The sequence below is a fragment of the Balaenoptera borealis genome (genome assembly GCF_965194805.1).
Source record: "Balaenoptera borealis genome assembly, chromosome: 17".
Lineage (NCBI taxonomy): Eukaryota > Metazoa > Chordata > Mammalia > Artiodactyla > Balaenopteridae > Balaenoptera > Balaenoptera borealis.
Window position 1 is genome coordinate 2,361,630 of NC_138876.1, and position 17,737 is coordinate 2,379,366.

At 58.1% G+C, this 17,737-nt stretch overlaps 1 long non-coding RNA gene across 2 annotated transcripts; it reads right to left on the reverse strand.

Annotated features, from left to right (window-relative positions):
- Positions 1-1,595: 1,595 nt before the first annotated feature.
- Positions 1,596-8,002, reverse strand: LOC309615006. Of its 2 annotated transcripts, none has more exons than XR_014236500.1 (2): positions 2,294-8,002; positions 1,596-1,760 (listed from the first exon to the last, which is right to left on the reverse strand). It is a non-coding gene; the product is annotated as an uncharacterized lncRNA (long non-coding RNA). The 2 variants fall into 2 exon arrangements; XR_014236501.1 differs by having other exon boundaries at positions 1,596-1,859.
- Positions 8,003-17,737: the final 9,735 nt, after the last annotated feature.

Genomic DNA, 17,737 nt, shown 5'->3' on the forward strand with positions numbered 1-17,737 from the left:
TCATGAGCCGATCTGGGATCCTGCGGGGACAGGGGACTCACCCCTTTGCAGGGGGGGACAGAGATATGGAGAACTTATACTTACTGAGCACAGCAGGTGCCATGCAAGCCTGGGGCCTGTGCCTCTTCTTTCCAGCCTCACACCAACACTGCTATCACCACGTTTGACAGATGGGAAACTAAAGCCCAGAGAGGTCAAGCAACCACTTAAAGCCACACAGCCCATCAGCAGAGGAGCCGGGGCTCCACAACTCAAGTCTGCTTGACCCACAGCCACTGTCTAATCCTTTGCTGTGGGGAGGGTCAGGTGAGATGATGGACACAGCGCCCTTTGAAGACCTAAAGCTGGGCCAATGTCAGCTGCGTGCCTCTCTCTGGCCCCAAAGCAGACTGTGGCCACTTGAAGTGGGAGGCATGGTCTCCCCATCTGTGGCCCAGTCCCACCCCTGGTCCCAGCACAGGGACCAGGGGCGACCGTGACATCATTGAGCAAGCATCACCCACCACAGGTGAGCAGGGAAGAGGGCGCGTGCGTCGTCCACCCAAGGTACTGTGTCGGGGCAAAGCAGAGAAGAGGATGAGAGGCCACATTTAAGGAGCACCGGCTAAGTGCAAGCAGCAGAGTATCACCCCGTCCGACGGGGAGGGAAACCGAGGTCAGAGATGATGGCGCAAGAGCAATGATAACAGCGACAGGGCAGGGCATTCAACCTCCAGCCGGGCTGCACAGACTAACTCGGGCCCGAGGTTCAGCATCGCACAGGCTGGCCAGCGCCCCAGCCTCCCCAGGCCAGGTGTTCTAAGGGCATTAACTCCCTCCAGCGGCCGGTCCCCCGCAGGGCCAGAGCCTGCCGCCCCTCCTCCCGGCCATCACCCCCCCACACACACCCAGTGCAGGCACCTCTGATGCTGTCAATAGGTAGAACTGAATTTACAGTGAGGGAGGCAAGCCACCTCTGGGTCCTGGAGACGGGCCATTCATCTTGTTTGACTGTTCTTGAACATCAACAATAAATGCCAAGATGAATGATGAATAAAAGTCTTCCCAGAAATAACGGGAGATCAGCTCTCCCTGGAAGGGTGAGTCTCCTGGGGTTTGGAGGAAAGGGCCTTGGAGGAGCAGGGGTATTTTGGTGGTGGGAGTTCTCAGCTCAAGCACCCCTAGGGCAAGACAAGCCCCTCCCCCATCCAGGTCACGGGGATCCTGGGAAGAGCCATGAGGAGTTGTGTGTAGACCAGCAGGGAAAGATACCAGCTATTGTGTACTGAGTGCCGCCTGTGTACTAAGACTAAATTCTTCGTGTATGTCTAATCATCACAATAACCAGTGAGCTTGGAATCTCGGATTTTTAGTCCTCATTTTCAGATGAGGAATCTGAGCCTCAGAGACATTAAGTGACATGTCCAGGCCACAGACCAGGATTCAACAGAACTGGGTTTGAATCCAAGTCTTTCTGTCTCTGAAGTTTGTTCTTTTAACCACAGTGATGTCACTACCACAAGGATTATCCAAGCAGTAATAGTGATGTGGGAATAAAGTGCTGTGAGAACACAGGTGTATCAGTTAACTACTGCTGTGTAACAACGATCCCAAAATTTAGTAGTTTAAAACAATAATCATTTATTTTTTCACAATCCTGTGAGTTGGTCATCTGAACAGGACTCAGCCAGGTGGTTCATCTCTGCACCACTGATGCTGTCTGGCTTCAGGTGTACATTTACCATCAGCTGGCCTCACTCCCATGTCCGGCATCTGGCTGGCTGTCCAAAGGGATATTAGAGGTAACTGATCCATGTGTTCTTAATCAGCCAGTAGGCTAGCCCAGCTCATTCGTGTGGTCATCCCTGGGTGCCCAAGAGCTGCAAGATAGGGCATGTCCCAAAGCTTAAACACTTTTCAAGCGTCTTTTTTGTCACATGTGCTACTGTACCATCAGCTAAAGCAGGCCAAAGAGCCAAAACCATCAAGGGGTGGGAAACTGGCTCTGCCTCTTGATGGGAAGAGTTGCAAGGTCACTTTGCAAAGGGACAGGGACACAGGAGGGGAGGAACTCTATGGCCATTTGTGGCCTGTCACAATAGAGAAGGCAGCAATTAGCTTTACCCAGGAGGCTCTGGGAAGGTTTCCCAAAGGTGGAGATATTTGAACTGGACAGACCTAAAGGAGGAGTAGCATTAGCATTTACTGGCAGAGCGGGGGAGGGCAGGAACCCTGGCCAGACCTGGTTTTAAACCACAAAACAAAGTCACATGGCATGGGTCGCTATTCACAATAGAATTGTGAGATGCACAACCTGAGCGACTGTATGTGGCAGTCCTGCACGAGGTCACCAAGACGCTGTTGATGGCACAAACATCTGCCAGTGTGCTAATCCAGCATCTAGTCCTGAAAGAGAAATAGGGCGTCTCCCCCACTTTCAATCAGCCCCGAAACCAAACAGAAGCCTTTCTGGCCGTGTGGCTGTCAGACCATTTTCCCCTCCGATGGATGGTCCACGTTTCCCACTAGGTTTGCTCACACTCCACAGATTGGAGTTAGCCATTAAGATCCACACAGGCGGCCCCAGCTCCAGAACTGAATCTTATCTATGGCTTTAGAAAGATTCCCTTGGGGTGCTGGATGGGTCAGCCACCTGGCCACCTGTGTCCCCAGGCAATCGGCTGCCAACTGCAAAGGGCAGGCAGATTTTCCTCCTGGCGTCCCTCGAGGGCATCCCTCTCCCCTCCCATCACCAGGGCAGCTGCAGGCACCGGGCTGAGCGACCAGCAGGTTCCCGGCTCCTCCCCTCGCTCCAGTCCAGCTTGCTCAGGACGACAGGTTCCTAGACCAACACCTCCACTGGCCCTTCCCATGATGCCACGGCCCCACTGCCCACAGCTGGAACACAGCCCCTCAGTTGGCCCTGCCATCTCATCTGAAAAGGGTCAGGGGTCAGGGAAGAAGCTGGGCCTCAAGTCAAGGTCACAAAACCTCAGAGAAGAAAGGGCCTTGGGCAAAGTCCAGGTTGTGCCCATGTTGCAGATGACAAAACTGAGGCCAGCGAGCCGAGGGGATTTCTCGAAGCCTCAGAGGAGTGGGGCAGAGCTGGGGCTCCAGAGCCTCTGCTCTAAGCTGGCCACTTCTAAGCCACCTCCTCAGCGTGCCTGCTCCAGGCAGCCCTCCCTGATCTGTCCATCCATTCTCAGTGCCCACCTGTGGAGCTGTCCACCCTCAGCCTGCAGGCAGGCCCATCTCCCCTCTCTAGTATCAGTGTCCTTATCTGTAAAACGGGTACAACACCGCCCCTGCTGGCCCCATTGGTTGATGTGAGAACCCCGCGAATGAGGTGACAGATGCAAAAGCCCTCTGTGAAGTGGAAAGGGCAGCTCCCCGGGAGTGGTACAGTGATGGTGAGGACAATACAGATGATGGTTCCGGAAGGTTAAGCCAGGCCCCTCTACACCTGGAGGACAGAGCTGGGGGCAGGTGTGATGGAACACACCTGGGTTCACACGGCTCCTCACGCACCCCGCCCCGTGAGAAGGGCCCCCGCCCCTCCCCCCTCCTCGCTCCCTGCACTCACCACTGTCTGAGAAGTCCTTGTTCTTTGTTTGCTGTGTCCGTCCTCCACCCCACTCACCTGTTTATCCTGCTCACCACAGGGTGCCCTCCCCAGTTCCCAGGTCAGTGCCCAACGCATGGGATTTGATGGATAAAGACGGCTCTGGGCCCTCGGGCAGCTGGCGGGCGAGGCCAGGCCATCAGTGGGAGGGGCCCCTCGCTGCTCCAGGCTCCCTGCTGGCAGCGACTGGCTGGGTGCCGAGAAGGCGCAGGACATGGAGGCGGGGCTGTTCACCGGCGAGGAACCAGGACAGAGCACCCCGAGGAAGTGACCCTGGCGCCAGGTCTCTCGGGCCAGCCAGTGTCGGCAGGGGAGAGAGGCAGTGCTGTGGCAGAGGGATCAGTGTGGGTGAAGGCCTGGGGGCCTGAGCAGCCTGGCGCATCTCCTGGGCTGCAGAGGAGAGGACCGGGCCTCCAGAGGGGACACGGCCTTCTCCCTAGAGGTCCTGGTCCCGGGGGTGCAGCTGAGGCCGCAGTGACCAGCGGTGACCAGCGCTCGGCCAGGGCCACACAGAGGAGGAGGCTTTCCAGGGCAAGGCACACCCAGCAGACCCCTGGGACGCATCCCCACAGGCTGGGGACTCACCGAGAAGGCAGGACCTGTCCCCAGCCTCCAGGGCCAGCGCAGAGGGCCACATGCCCCAGCAGAGGTGTCCCGCGGAGGATGCAGAGACCCCCTGCCTCACCCGCAGCCCGAGCAGCAGGTGTGGCTGACCAGGAAGCGGCCGGGAGGCAGGGGAGGCCTGGGCCGTCATCTCAGCGCCCCCTTCCCTGAGGCCCCTTCCTGCCGGAGAGCCCAGAGCCAAGTCCTTTCCACTCGGACCAATGCCAGCACAGAGCCGAGCCCCAGGCTGTAAGGCAGGGGCTGCCAAGACCACCTCCAGCGGCCAGAGCCCCGCCCAGCACCTGCACCTGGCCCGGGGCGGGGGGCGCCGCCCACCAGCCTCCCCATCGGGGCCCTGCCTCTCCGCCAGCATCTACGAGGTGCTGCTCCACGAGGTGTCCGCTGGCACACTGCACAGCTGGGGGTCCCCCGGCGCTGGACTCCAGGCTGACTGGGGAGGAAGCTGGGGAGGGACCGCCATGCCCCTCAGAATCAGAGCGTGAGGGGAAACCCGGCCCCGACTCCCGGTCCCCAACCCAACCCTCTTCCTTGAAGCCTGTAGGACTACAGTGCAGACCATCCCTGGGGCCCCCAGAACTTAGGCCTGGGGGGGAAGGGGGGCAGATAACCCAAAGGGTGGAGGAGGGAGAGGAGGCCCACGGGAGAGGCCGGGTTGGGGTGTCACACGGGAGTCTGGGTGACAGCTGGTGGGGTGAGGGGTGGGATCAGCCCTGGTCCAGCACGTGGGCCGTGGACTGAGGGCCAGGGCTGCTGGTAGGTCAGAGAGCCAGATCCCGAGGCCATTTTCCTGGCCTCCCTCCCTCCCTCCCCGCTGGGGCAGGAGGACAAAGAAGCCAGCGCGTTAAGCACCCCTCTGGAGCCCCTAAATCCTGCCTGCAAGTCTGTGCCAACTCCTGCAGCCTGGCTAATGTCACTGCCAGCGCGCCTGGCTGGCCCCGGGGAGCACTCAGCAGTGACACTCAGATGTTAAGTGAGCCCCAGGCCCGCCTCCTTCCAGATGTCACTTTCTGGATGGAGCACTGAGCCGCCGCTGCCCGCCCCCCACCCCCAGTGATGCAGGCTACCCCAGAACCCACCCCCAAGCTCCCCTTCCCGGCCCCGAGTTCCACCACTCACTCGGGCAATGCAGGGCTCCAAGGCATGGGGGTCCCCCACCCCCAAATCCAGCCCCAGGGCTGGGCTCTAAGCATTTATCAAGCACCACCTGATTATACCATGATCGTGTTTCATGCCCACAAACCTCAGCGGGAGATGGGGTCCCCCCCACTGTGCAGCTAAGGAAACAGGCTCCCCGAGAGTCCTTTGTGGGGTCCGTGAGAGGACAGTGGAGTCCCCAGACATTCTGTCTGCCTGCCATCTCCCAGTGGGCTGCGAGGGGAGACGCCGTGTCTCTTCTGGGCCCAAGCACAGACCAACCGGGAGTTCTGTCTTCCCCTCCTGCAGTGTCCCCAACGCCCCAGAAAGGGGCTCTGTCATCCAGGGGCTCTGGATGACTCCATGAAGCGCCTCCCCCCACCAGCTTCACCCCTGCCAACCTGCAGCTGACTTTGCATGAAAAGAAACAGACCCTTTCATTGTTACCTCACTGAGGCTGGACTGTTTGTACAGCAGCAAACCCAGACTCTGTTGGCAAATCATCAATCCAGGAGGTGAGAACTGGCTTGAAAGCCTGTGCCTCTTCCAAGTGGTCCAAAAGGAAGGACCCAAGGTGGCTCCCCTTGTGCTCACTTGACCTCGGTCTCCACATCCAGCAAATGGGTGCAACAGTAGCTTCTGCCCTCCCCAGCTTCAGAGGCACTGCACAAAAAGGAACATGAAGGCCTATCTTGAAACTAAAACACCTCTCTGATGGTCCACTTTGGCACCTAAAATTCCACTATTGCCACCTCGCTAGGACTGGACACTCCCGTTGCAGCTACACCAACACTCAGCCCCCTCCTCGGGTCCCCAAAAGAATGAGGAGCAGAGAACCCTCATCACCAACTTACAGAGCCTGCTTCTAGGGGAGGCCAGCCTAAGAGAACGACCCTCTGCGGCGTCCATTTCACAGATGAGGAACCCGAGGCAGAGCAGCCTGGACCGCTCAGCCAGGAACCCACGAGGGCGCCCCTGCTCTCGGCCGCTGTCCATGGCCTCCCGGTCCCTCTCCAGCACCCTTCCTTCCATCCAGCCTCCGTAGGCGTGGGAAAATCCAGCCCTCCACTGCTTCCCCCCTCGCTCGTTCACTCCTGCATGTACTTGACACTAAGCGCCGCCCCGTGCGGGCCCTGGCACACAGTCACGGCACCACAGAGCCACAGGCACCCCCGGCAGCCCTGTGCCAGGCCAGCGTGTCCCGAGGAGCGGGCGGTGGGGGCCACACCCTGTTCTGCATCCTGGCTCCTCAGAGTGGGGCTCGGGGGTCAAGCAAGTTTGTAAAATTTGGCTTAATTGTTAAATGTGCAGTGAGATGTCACGTGGCACCCACTACGGTGGCCAGAATCAAGCAGATAGGGGGTAAGTGTTGGCCAGGAGGTGAAATGCGGACGCTCACACACGGCCGGTGGGGTGTGAAATGATGCAGCTGCTCTGGGAAAGCCTGGCGGCTCCTCAACACGTAAACGTGCAGTTACCTCATGGCCCAGCGATGCCGCTCCTAGGTACGCACCCAAGAGAAACGAGAACGTCCGTCCACGCGAACACGTGTACGCGGATGTTCATAGCAGCCAGATCCGTAAGGGACAAAGGTGGAAACGGCCCGCATGCCCGTCACCTGATGTAGGTAGAGAACGCAGTCCATCCACACAGCAGGATGTGATTCGGCCCTAAAAAAGGAATGAAGCGCTGCCACAGGCCACCGCGTGCATGGACCTTGGCAACAAGAGGCTCGGTGAGAGCAGCCGGGCACAGGAGACCACACACGTGTGATGCCATTTGTAGGAAGCGTTCAAAGCAGGCAGATGCCTGGAAACAGAGGGCAGATTCGTGGCTGCAAAGGGGATGGGGCGGGGATCGGGGGTGGAGGGCGATGGGGTTTCTTCATCAGGGGACGAAAATGCTCTAAAATCGACAGCACAGCTGTGAATATACTAAAAGCTGTGAATGGCACGTTGCAAGTCAACGGATTATGTGTGTATGCGAATTATACCTCCATCACGTGGTTTTTGTGTTAAACAGCGCTCTTCAAACAGAGTTACTCGTTTTCTTCAGAGTTAACTGGTTTCCTCGTAGGGGAGCCTACGTGACCTGCTGTGATTCTGAGGGGGCGGCCGAGGGGGCCCCTCACATTTGACCTGCCCCTTCTCACCCCCAGGCATCTACAGAACTGCTTCCCGAAGCTCAGAATCGGGCTCTGAAATGGGCTCTTGGCCCCTTGAACAGCTCAGGTGGATCTGCCCCTGAGGACAGCCCCCGCGGGGAGGCAGACAGAGCCTGCGGGGCTGTACGGCCGCCGTGTGAAGCGCCACATCATGGCCAGCAACTTCCACGGAAAAGGGAGACTTTCCAGACAGCCCCGACGTGCACGATCTGCCTTTTGCTTTCTCTTGCTCCCAGGTGTCATGTAATCTTTCCCGGTTAAACAGGTAAAAAAAAACTAGTATAATTTTAAAAAGAGGAAAAGAAAAGAATTACATGGCTCCACCCCTGTACGATTCTTTACCATTTTGTGATGCTACGATGCAAAATTTTAGAATTTTGTTTTCGACGGACCCTGGGTGGGGGGGTCAGAACCCCGGGACCCTCGCGGGGGGCGGGGAGGGGCCAGGCCACTAGAGCCAGAAGCACTCTGACGACAGCATCCCGTGGCCGGGACGGCGGGGGGGACGAGGAGGCAGAGCAGCAGGTGGGGCAGGAGGGGGGGCGCTGCTTCCTGGCTGATCCCCTTCATTCCTCTCCCTTTCAGGACTGATTTCCGCCTCAATTTGGGTAATTACTCTCTACTCAGCATCATTTCTTGCCTTCATTCAAGGAGGGGAAGAAACACACCAGAACCTCTCTAGGGGTAGGAAATTCTTTCAGACTCTGCACAGCTGCTCTCTGCACGGGTGGGGGGAGGACGGGTCTTCAAAGTTACCCTGACTTTCGTCCCCTGAAAGAAACCCCATCCTTTCTCACCCACCAGGGGCTCTTCAGAAGCCCCGGCCTCAGGTCGCAGTGTGATGTCTGATCCCAGGCTCGCAGGCCAGCCGGTGGGAGGGGACGGTCGCAGTCGGGTCTCCTCCCCAGGCAGGAGATGGAGAGTCTGGGGCGAGGGAGGGGTGCGTGGTCAACACCTTCCCTCGGTGAGTGCCGCCACGCCAGCCCTGAGGCACACGGGACGATGGCACCGCCTTCGTGTCACAGCTGTGGAAACTGAGGCCCCGGAGGGTTAAGTGGCGTCCCCGAAGTCTGATGCTCAGTGCTGGGCAGAGCCGGTCTGGCACCCAAGTGTGCCCTGTGCTCCTGCACTCACTGGAGGGGGAGGGGGCCACACCAGAGAGTTTGGCCAACCTGTGCCACCACCTGGGTGTGCCCTGAGGGGGAACAGACTGGGGACACAGTGTGGAATGAGGTCCCGAGGAGCTTAAAGTCTGGGAGCGGAAGAAAACAGGAGTAACAGCCATGTGGCTGGAGTGGGCGGTCATTGAAGGACGGAGGGAGAGCTGGGGGTGCAGAAGGAGAGGCCCCCCGGGACACACTTGGGGATGCTTCTTGGATGAGGCAGCATTTGGGTGAGGCCACCAGGTGGGCTAGGACCTCAAAGGCAGGAGTCTGTGGAAGGGCGACCAGGTGGATGGGATGGGTGGCAGAGGTGTGGAGGTGGGGAGGTCCAGGGTGAGGTTAAGGGAAGACACGGGGCCTCAGACCTCGTGAGCCGGAGCCCTGGGCACGGGCCACCTGCACGGGGCCCGAGCACCCAGCTGCCGGCATCCAGCCTCAGCCCCGCCTCCCCTCTTCCAGGAAGCCTTCCCTGACCCCCGGGCTGAAACAGGTGGCCTGCACTCCTCCACACACCCGGGACACCCCAAGCTCCGCCCAGGAGGCTCATATGCTTCCGTGAGTACTGACTGTCTGTCTCCCCCTCCAGACAGGAAGCTCCATGGGGCTGTATTGCTTGCCTAGGGCTGCGGGGAAAAGCGCCACAGACTGGGTGGGTTTATGCCACAGAAATTCATCCTCTCCCAGGTTGGAGGCACACGTCTGGAATCAAGGTGTCGAAAGGTGGGTCCTTCTGGAGGCTCTGAGGGAGAGTCCATTCCTTGCCTCTTCCGATGTCTGGATTTTCCAGCCCCCCTTGACTTTCCAGAGCTTGAGGCTCTGCCCCCATCGTCGTGGCTTCTCCCACGCCTCTGTGTCTTCACGTGGCACCGTCCTCCCTCTGCGTCTGCGTCCAAACTTCCCTCTTCTTATGAGCACATAGTCACATCAATGGGTGGCCCACCCCACTCCACTACGACTCATCTTAACTTGATTCCATCCGCAAAGACCCTATTTCCAAAACAGGTCACATTCACACCCACAGGGCCGGCCATGGAGAGCACAGCCCACCAGGTGTCTGACGATTAACTGTTAGACCAACTTCACTGCTCCCACCCAGGACAACTCGTAACGTTTTACGCAAGTCTCCAGGCAACGGGCAGCCTGTTAGAACATCTACGTTTCCATTTCCTCAGAGTAAAGGGACAGCTGAGTGGGGTCCTTGCCACAATCCTGGAGGGATGGGACCTCCGGCCCAGGGGGCAGGGCTTCCTGCCCCATTCATTTCATCTGCTTCTCCCCTGGGGGGACCCCCAGGTGTGGACCCTCCAGGGAGGCAACTGTAAGTGCAGTCACCAAACAGACTCAGATCTCCCCAAAAACCATGCCAAATGCCAGAGCAGTTGGTTTTATTAATCTGCCAGGATCTTTGCAAGATTTTAATGTGGTATTTAGAGTTTATTTAACTGGGTAGCAAAAACACCCAACGCCAGAAACCATAAATAATTATCACATCCATTGGGCCTTTCATGTGAAGGCCGGTACTGTCTTTCCTTCCAAGCTGCTCCACGTCAATTTTCAACTTTCTGTCCTTCCATTTGGAACAAGCTCCCACTCATCAAAGAAGACACCAACCCAGGGTTTCGGGGAGCGCCAAAGAGGGACCCTGCAAGTTTGTGATTAGAATACAAGAGGGAGGATCAAGGTAATTAATTTTTTTAACTCAAAAAAATTTTTTTTTAAGTTTCCCCATCAGCTCCTGCAAAGCCGTGTGAATTATATCTGCTTATGTAAATAAAGCTAACGGGTGATAACATTAATTAGCAGCATAAAACTTTTGCTCATCCAGCTGGAGATAACAGGTAGTTGGGGGAGAGGATTAATTTCTGTTTTAATTAGAAATTTACATTTGTGGCAGCTTGGCCTCCAGCAGTGAACAATGTTGGTGCCACTGTGAGATTCCAGGTTCGTTCCTTCAAAAGTGTTGGCTTCCGAAAAGGCATGGGGCATATCCGCCCTCCAAACGGGCTCCCCCTTCAGCCCCGCAGCCGGCGTGGAGCCGGCTGATCAAAATGAAGGGACAGGGGACTTTCCTGGTGGCACGGTGGTTGGGAATCCACCTGCCAATGCAGGGGACACGGGTTCCATCCCCAGTCCGGGAAGATCCCACATGCCGCGGAGCAACTAAGCCCGTGCGCCACAACTGCTGAGCCCACGTGCCACAACTACTGAAGCCTGCGTGCCTGGAGCCTGTGCTCTGCAACAAAAGAAGCCACCGCAATGAGAAACCCATTCACCGCAACGAGGAGTGGCCCCCGCTCACCACAACTAGGGAAAGCCCACACGCAGCAACGAAGACCCAATGCAGCCAAATATAAATAAATAAAATAAATAAATTTATTATTAAAAAAAAAAAAAAACTAAGGGACAGGTGAGAAATGTCCTGTGCGGGGCCGGCTCGTCCGTGGGGCGGCACCCCCCCTCCCACCTCCAGCAGACAGGTCCCCGGAGCTGCCATTGGGTGGGATGGGAGGGCAAAGGTGAAGCAATGAGGGAAGACCCCAAGGTGGGGAGTCACGTGGTGCTGCCCCCACCCACAGTGCCCCTGCCCCTCCGGGCATTTGTCCATGATGAACTCGGTGGGGAAGAAGGCATGCAGGCTGGGCCGGCCTGACAGCACCTTCATGGGGAGTGGGGACACCCTCAGACCTCTGCTCACTAAGAGGCACCTTGCCAGCCCCACCTGGACATAGCGAGTGGGCCCCGGGGACCCTCCAGTCCTCTGCAGTGTGAGAGTCCCTGGTGCACAAGGGGTGGGATCCAGGTGTCGGGGCTTATTCCCAGCGATTCCGAAACCGCTTCTGCCCTGACACGCTGCTTGATCTCCCAGGGGGATGCGGTGTTTTCAGGCAGCTTCCGAGGCCCTAGAAGGCCAGTCTGGGGGATGCTTGAGTGAGGGAGACGTTCTGGGGCTTCTGAAGTCACCTCACCTCACAAATCGGGACCGTGGACCGCCCGTCTCACCCGGGTGAAGACAGGAGGTTCTGGGGGAAGGCAGTGGCTCGGGTGGCCCTTTCTGAGTTCCGTGTCTGACCGAGAGCCTTCTGTGATGCAAAGTAAAGAGGAAATTCTCCCCCCTTCCTCCCTCTTAATCCCACTCTGGATGAGGGAGCAGCAGAGCCGGCCCGCAGCGCTCAGATAATAGCTCCTTTCTCTCATCAGAAGCTGCTCTCATCTCCGCTCCCTGCCAGGCCACTTCCAGCTTCTCCATCAACAGCTCGGCCACCGGCAGACCGGCAGCACCTGCAAGGAGCTTTGCAGGACCCCCCCTGAGCTGGGCTTGGAGCCTTCCCTGCCCTCCCCTGACCCTCCTGAGTGCTGTCATTAGGCTCCAAAGAGGAGGCTGATTGGAGCTGCAGCAGGTGGAAGCTGGGACATAGGGGAGGAAGGATTCCCGAACCCCAGGAGGATGATTCCAGGAGAGCCCGTAGCCCAGAGGAGTCTCCAGCCCTGTTCAGGCCTCGCCAATGTAAACTCGCATCTCTGACCACTGAGCACTGTGGCCCAGGCCCGGCCAGATGGAGAGGGGACCCAGCCCTACACAGGGTCCTACCCCATCAGGGCCCGCATCACACATGAGGGGGCTAGGAAGGGAGGACGGATGGTCCCTGCTTCTACTCCAACTGTGTGCCCCTTCCCTCAGAGCCACCCCTGGGACGGCAGGAGGAGCAGCCCGATGCCAGGGCCTGGCACAGGCAGGAGTAGGGCCGCCCGAGCTGGACGTCCCACCGGGAGCTGCCCACCTCAAGTACAGTCATTGATGACACTGCATGGCTGGTGTCCCCCAGCTTGTCAGACCCTCAGCTGGACCTGAGACCCTGAAAGTGGGGCCTGATGAGGCTCACTCACCTCTGGGCCCCTGTAACCCAGAACTGGGCCCAGCCCTCGGTAGGCACCCAGGAGATGTTGGATCATAGTAACAGTCAATAGGGCCAGGCCCTGTTCTAGGGCTTTGGGTTCATGGTCTCACTGAATCCTCCCAAACACCTGCTAAGGTAGGGACTCCCCATTTCACAGATGGGGAAACTGAGGCCCAGGGTGATCAGTGAGCCAGAGGCAGGTCAAGAGCCTGGCATGGAGTCCATGCCATCCACCCCTGTGCTAGGGAAGCAGAGAGAGGGATGGAGGAAGACAGACCTCATCAGTCAGTCCTCCAGGCAGCCCCCAGGAGTGGGAGGGCCCCCAGGAGTGGGAGCACAGAGGAAGAGTCTGAATGGGCAGTGATGGAGGGAGATGCAGGCAAGACAGGAGGGGAGAAGCAGACTGGCTGGGCTGTAGGGTCTGGATTTACACTAAGGAGTTAGATGTCTCCTAACGGGGGGCAGAGCTCGGGAGGTGACTTTCACTCTCAGCCTGAGTGTTGTGGGCCCCAGATGGGGCCCTTCTGTTTCACAGAAGGGGAAACTGAGGCCCAGAGAGTTCCCTGGTGTGGTCTAGGGTAAAAATGAGCCAGACCGATTTGAGGCCAGTAACTGAGGGATGGGAAGATGGATGGATGGACAGATGAATGGATAAAGAAGATGGGGTATATACACACAATGGAATACTATTCAGCCATGAAAAAGAATGAAATAATGCCATTTGCAGCAACATGGATGGACCTAAAGATTATCATACTAAGTGAAGTAAGCCAGAAACACAAATATCACTTATATGTGGAATCTAAAATATGACACAAATGAACTTATTTACGAACCAGAAACAGACTAACAGACATAGAAAACAAACTTATGTTTACCAAAGGGGAAGGGGGGTGGGGGAGGCATAAATTAGGAGTTTGGGATTAGCAGATACAAACTACTATATATAAAATAGGTAGGGAATTCCCAGGCCGTCCAGTGGTTAGGACTTGGAGCTTTCAATGCCGTGGCCCCAGGTTCAATCCCTGGTCAGGGAACTATGATCTCACAAAAATAAATAAAATAAAATAGATAAACAACAAGGTCCTACTATATAGTACAGGGAACTATATTCAATATCCAATAAACCATAATGGAAAAGTATATGAAAAAGAATATGTATGTAACTGAATCACTTTGCTATATACCAGGAACTAACACAACATTGTACATCAACTAGACTTCAATTAAAGAAAGAAAGAGAGAGAAAGAAAGAAAGGAGGGAAGGGGGAGGGAGGGAGAGAGGAAGGAAGGAAGGAAGGGAGGGAGGGAGGGAGGGAGGGAGGGAGGGAGATGAATGAATGGATGGGTGGTTGGATGAATGAATGGATGGGTGGATGAATGGATGGGTTGATGGTCGGATGCATGGATGAGTGCGTAGGTGAGTGGGTGGATGGATGGATAGATGAGTGAGTCTGTCCCACCCATGCCAACAGCCGCACCACCTCCCTTATGGTCAGGCCAACCAGCTTGGTTCTGCCCCTTCCTCTGTGTGACCCGGCCATCACTTGGCCCCTCTCCCTTCGGTTTCCTTACCTGGGGGAAGGGACAACCACCTGGCAGGTCCTTGAGAAGCAGCAGACGACACGCAGAAGCGTCTGGCACACAGTAGGTGCCTCGTAAGCAGCGGCTCCCGTCTGCCATCTCCACATCGGTGCCGGCGACACAGACACCCTGCCCCGGGAGCTGTGACCTGAGCCCGTCAGGGGCCTCCACTCTTCCCCGCCGCCCCCCAGGAGGCAGCATATGTTCATCGGCGCCAGGCTGCTATTTTTGTGCAGCATGTTCCTTCCGAGAGTGAACGTTCCAGCAGCTCTGATGAGCCAGACCTGCCCCATCACCACCGGAAGGAGGGGCAGTTGTATTTCAGGCCCCATGAAAGTCTTGGACTCCCAGGAGACAGTGGCTGGAGGGCCTGGAGGGCCCTCTGGCCCTTCACTAGCAGGTGGCCACTTGGAGAGGGCAGTGCAGGTCCAAGTTCACTCAAAGGTCAAGGACAGGGCCGGGCTGGGAACCCAGTGACCTCACGACATGCAGGCTGCCTTCGAGCCCATGTCCTGGCCAGCGGCCTCAACTCCACAGGCATGCAGAACCCCGGGCGTGCTGGGCCCAGGGGAGGGAGGAAGAGGAGCTCCACCTTCCAATGAGCCGGGGGTTAGGTGGGCTCAGCAAGCTTAGAGAGCGGCCCGGCCCCCTGGTTTGGCCAAAGGTGCCTGGGAATCAGGTGGCTCCTGAGGGGTTGGGAAGGGACCGCCCACGGGACAGCATGTGAGGACTGTGGGATCCAAGGTTTCCCCTAGGGGTGCGGGTGTGTTTCCCACCTGCTGCCCCAACGAGCCAGCTGCGGTGTCCACCCTGAGGCCCCCCCCTCTTCTCCCAGCACGGCCCCCATTCAACTGTCTGCCTGTCCACAGGTCCTGACACCTGGGAGCCCTGTCCTGAATCCATCCTGCCTCTTGTCCGTCCATCCCAATGACCCCCACCTAGGCCCAGGCCACCGTCAGGGCTACTGGGAGAGGGGTGAGGCCTCCGTGACAAAAGACACCTGCAGAGCCCCAGCTCGAGGCTAGAACTCTTTGCATGGCACTGTGCCATGCCTGCCTCAAGAGCCCCCAACCGCTGCTATCTGTCCCTGCAACCCCCGTGCCCCTCCACGGCGGCCCGGCCGCCTCCCCCCCTCAGTGGAGTCCTGTCCCAGGCTTGGGCCCCCTTGTCCCCACTCCTACCCTCACCCTGGTCTGTGACCCAGCAGAAGCCAGACCCTCTAAGAATATCCATCCAAAGCCTCCATGGTCCCATCTCACTCACGGGAAAACGCAAATCCCCAGCCATGGCCAAGACCCCTGGTGATCTTCCCCCAAACCCTTAGCTCCTCAGCTCCAGCCCTAAGACTCCTTGCTCTCCCCTGAACATACCAACTCATTCCCACCTCAGGGCCTTTGCACAGGCTGTTCCCTGATGGAATACTGTCCCACACACTCCCTCCATCCCACAGCTTCCATCCCAGTTCTCCCAGGCTTCCTGACCCACGCAGGTCAGCCTCTTTACCACGTGGGCTCACGTCCCAGCCTCCTGCCCCGACTTGGCCTTGACTAGAACCCTGCCCAGGCCACAGGGTACTCGGGCAGCTGTCAACAAGTGGCCCTTCGTTCCTCACCCTGCTTTCATCTTCGTGTCCAGCGTACCTGGTGCCGTGCCAGGTGCGGGGAGTGGGGAGGGGGTCAGTAATTGTCAGGAGCATTGGGCATTCCTGGGCCCCTGGCTGAAATCAAAGAGCGCCACGAGAACCCCTAAGCCCCACGCTGATTCCTCGTGCCTGCCAATCCCCCGAGGCCAGCCCTGCAGCCCCTCATCGTGCTCCCCCACTCTAGCCTGGCACAGGAAAGACACATAGCCACCTATGGGACAGAGGTGCTCAGCCATCCAGGCCCACCCGGAAGCCATCACCCCACCGGCCCCTCGCCCCTGCTCATTCAGCGCCAGCCTTTCCTCTGTCCACCTGACCTGGCCTCCGCAGTCAGCAGCACGTGGGGATGAGAGGGCAGTTCCCACGACAATGGCCACGGAGCCAGCCCTGGATGGGAGAGCCACCCTGAGAAACGGGTCTGCAAGGCCTGAGCTACAAACCAGGCTGGGGTACCAGCCTGGGAGGACCCCATGGGGTCTGAGAGAGCAGGCAGGGAAGGGGCACCGTGCGGCCCCAAGGAGGGGGCTGGCCAGCCTGGGCACCAGGCAGGCCTGGCTGCCACCCCGCCCGCCCGCTCTGGAGCCCCAGACAGGTCAGCTCCCCGCTCTGAGCCTCGGTCCCCTCCTCTTGAAAACAGGCTATTGGGGCCCATTTCATAAGGTTTGTGAGAAGGTTCTTATTCCCAGCGATGACTGGGCCATTTTTAGAACCTCTACAAATGCCAGCACTTTACAAACACGCTGGACTTCAGAGAAGACCTCAAGGAGGGTGTAACTACCCCGTGTTCCCAACGAGAGCACAGGTCCCAGGAAGTGACGACCCCCCCAGGGACACTGGGCTGCGTGGGCAGCTCTCTCCCATTCTCCGCTGGCCTCTCCTCCGTGGACCCCAGGACCCAGGCCCAGGAGGGCCCTTGGAGGGTCGCAGAGCCAGCGCTGACATCCTGGTGCTGAGGCCGCACTCGGGGACGACCACCAGGACCGCATTGTCCCAGGAAAATGTGGCTAGTTGAGCTTATAACTCAAAACAGAGGCCCCGGGGCTCTTCTCCAAGACAAAGGTGGTGCACACAGCAGAGGTGCTCGGCGGGCACCTCCCACCCCTCAGAGCGTTTGCACAGACAGGTACTTACAACTGTGAAAGGGTTGCGCTGCAGTCTTAAGTGAAGCTGACTTTGGCTGACTTCGTGGGGCCCGTTTTGCACGTGTGTGGCCTCGAAGCCTCCCACGACTGGGAGCAGGGTTGGGTGCCACCACTCTGATCTGTGCCCAAGCATCAGCCACTTCACCTGGCACTGCTTTTGTGCCATCTGTGCAAATGCCAACACAAAAGAGGCAAACAACATCTGAGTGTTATCGTGAAAGTGGCTTTGACCTTGTGGGTACCCTGAGAGCGTCGTGGGGAACCCCGCTTGGGGTTCCACGGACCCCCTCTTTGAGAACTGATGAACTAAGGTGTAAGCTCCAGGAGGGCAGGCGTCCTCGTTTGCTCGGTCTCCTCCTGGAACAGTGCCCGGCACACGGATGGGGGTTGCTGAGTGAATTATCATCCCACCGTACCCGTGTGGAAATGAAGCCTGGAGACCAATGGTGCTGGGCCTAACACTACACACTGGCCTGGACGCAGGTCTCCTGGCTCCCTTGGGCACTCACCCTGTTTGTCCCTGTGCCCAAATGCCACGTCCCCAGCGCCTCTCCTCCCCATTCAGGCTCAGCTGCAATGTCACATCACTGGGTCTTCAAAGCGTATGAGCTGCCCCGCCAACCCTAACAGCCTCCACTCCGCCTCCCAGCCACCACTTCTCACTCTCCAGGACCATCTGCCCGTGTGTCTCCCCACACTGGGACCCAAGCTCCCGGAGGGCAGGGACGGCATCTCATCCACGGCACGTCGCCAGGATCTAGAACGGGCCGGCTCATAGCAGGTGCTC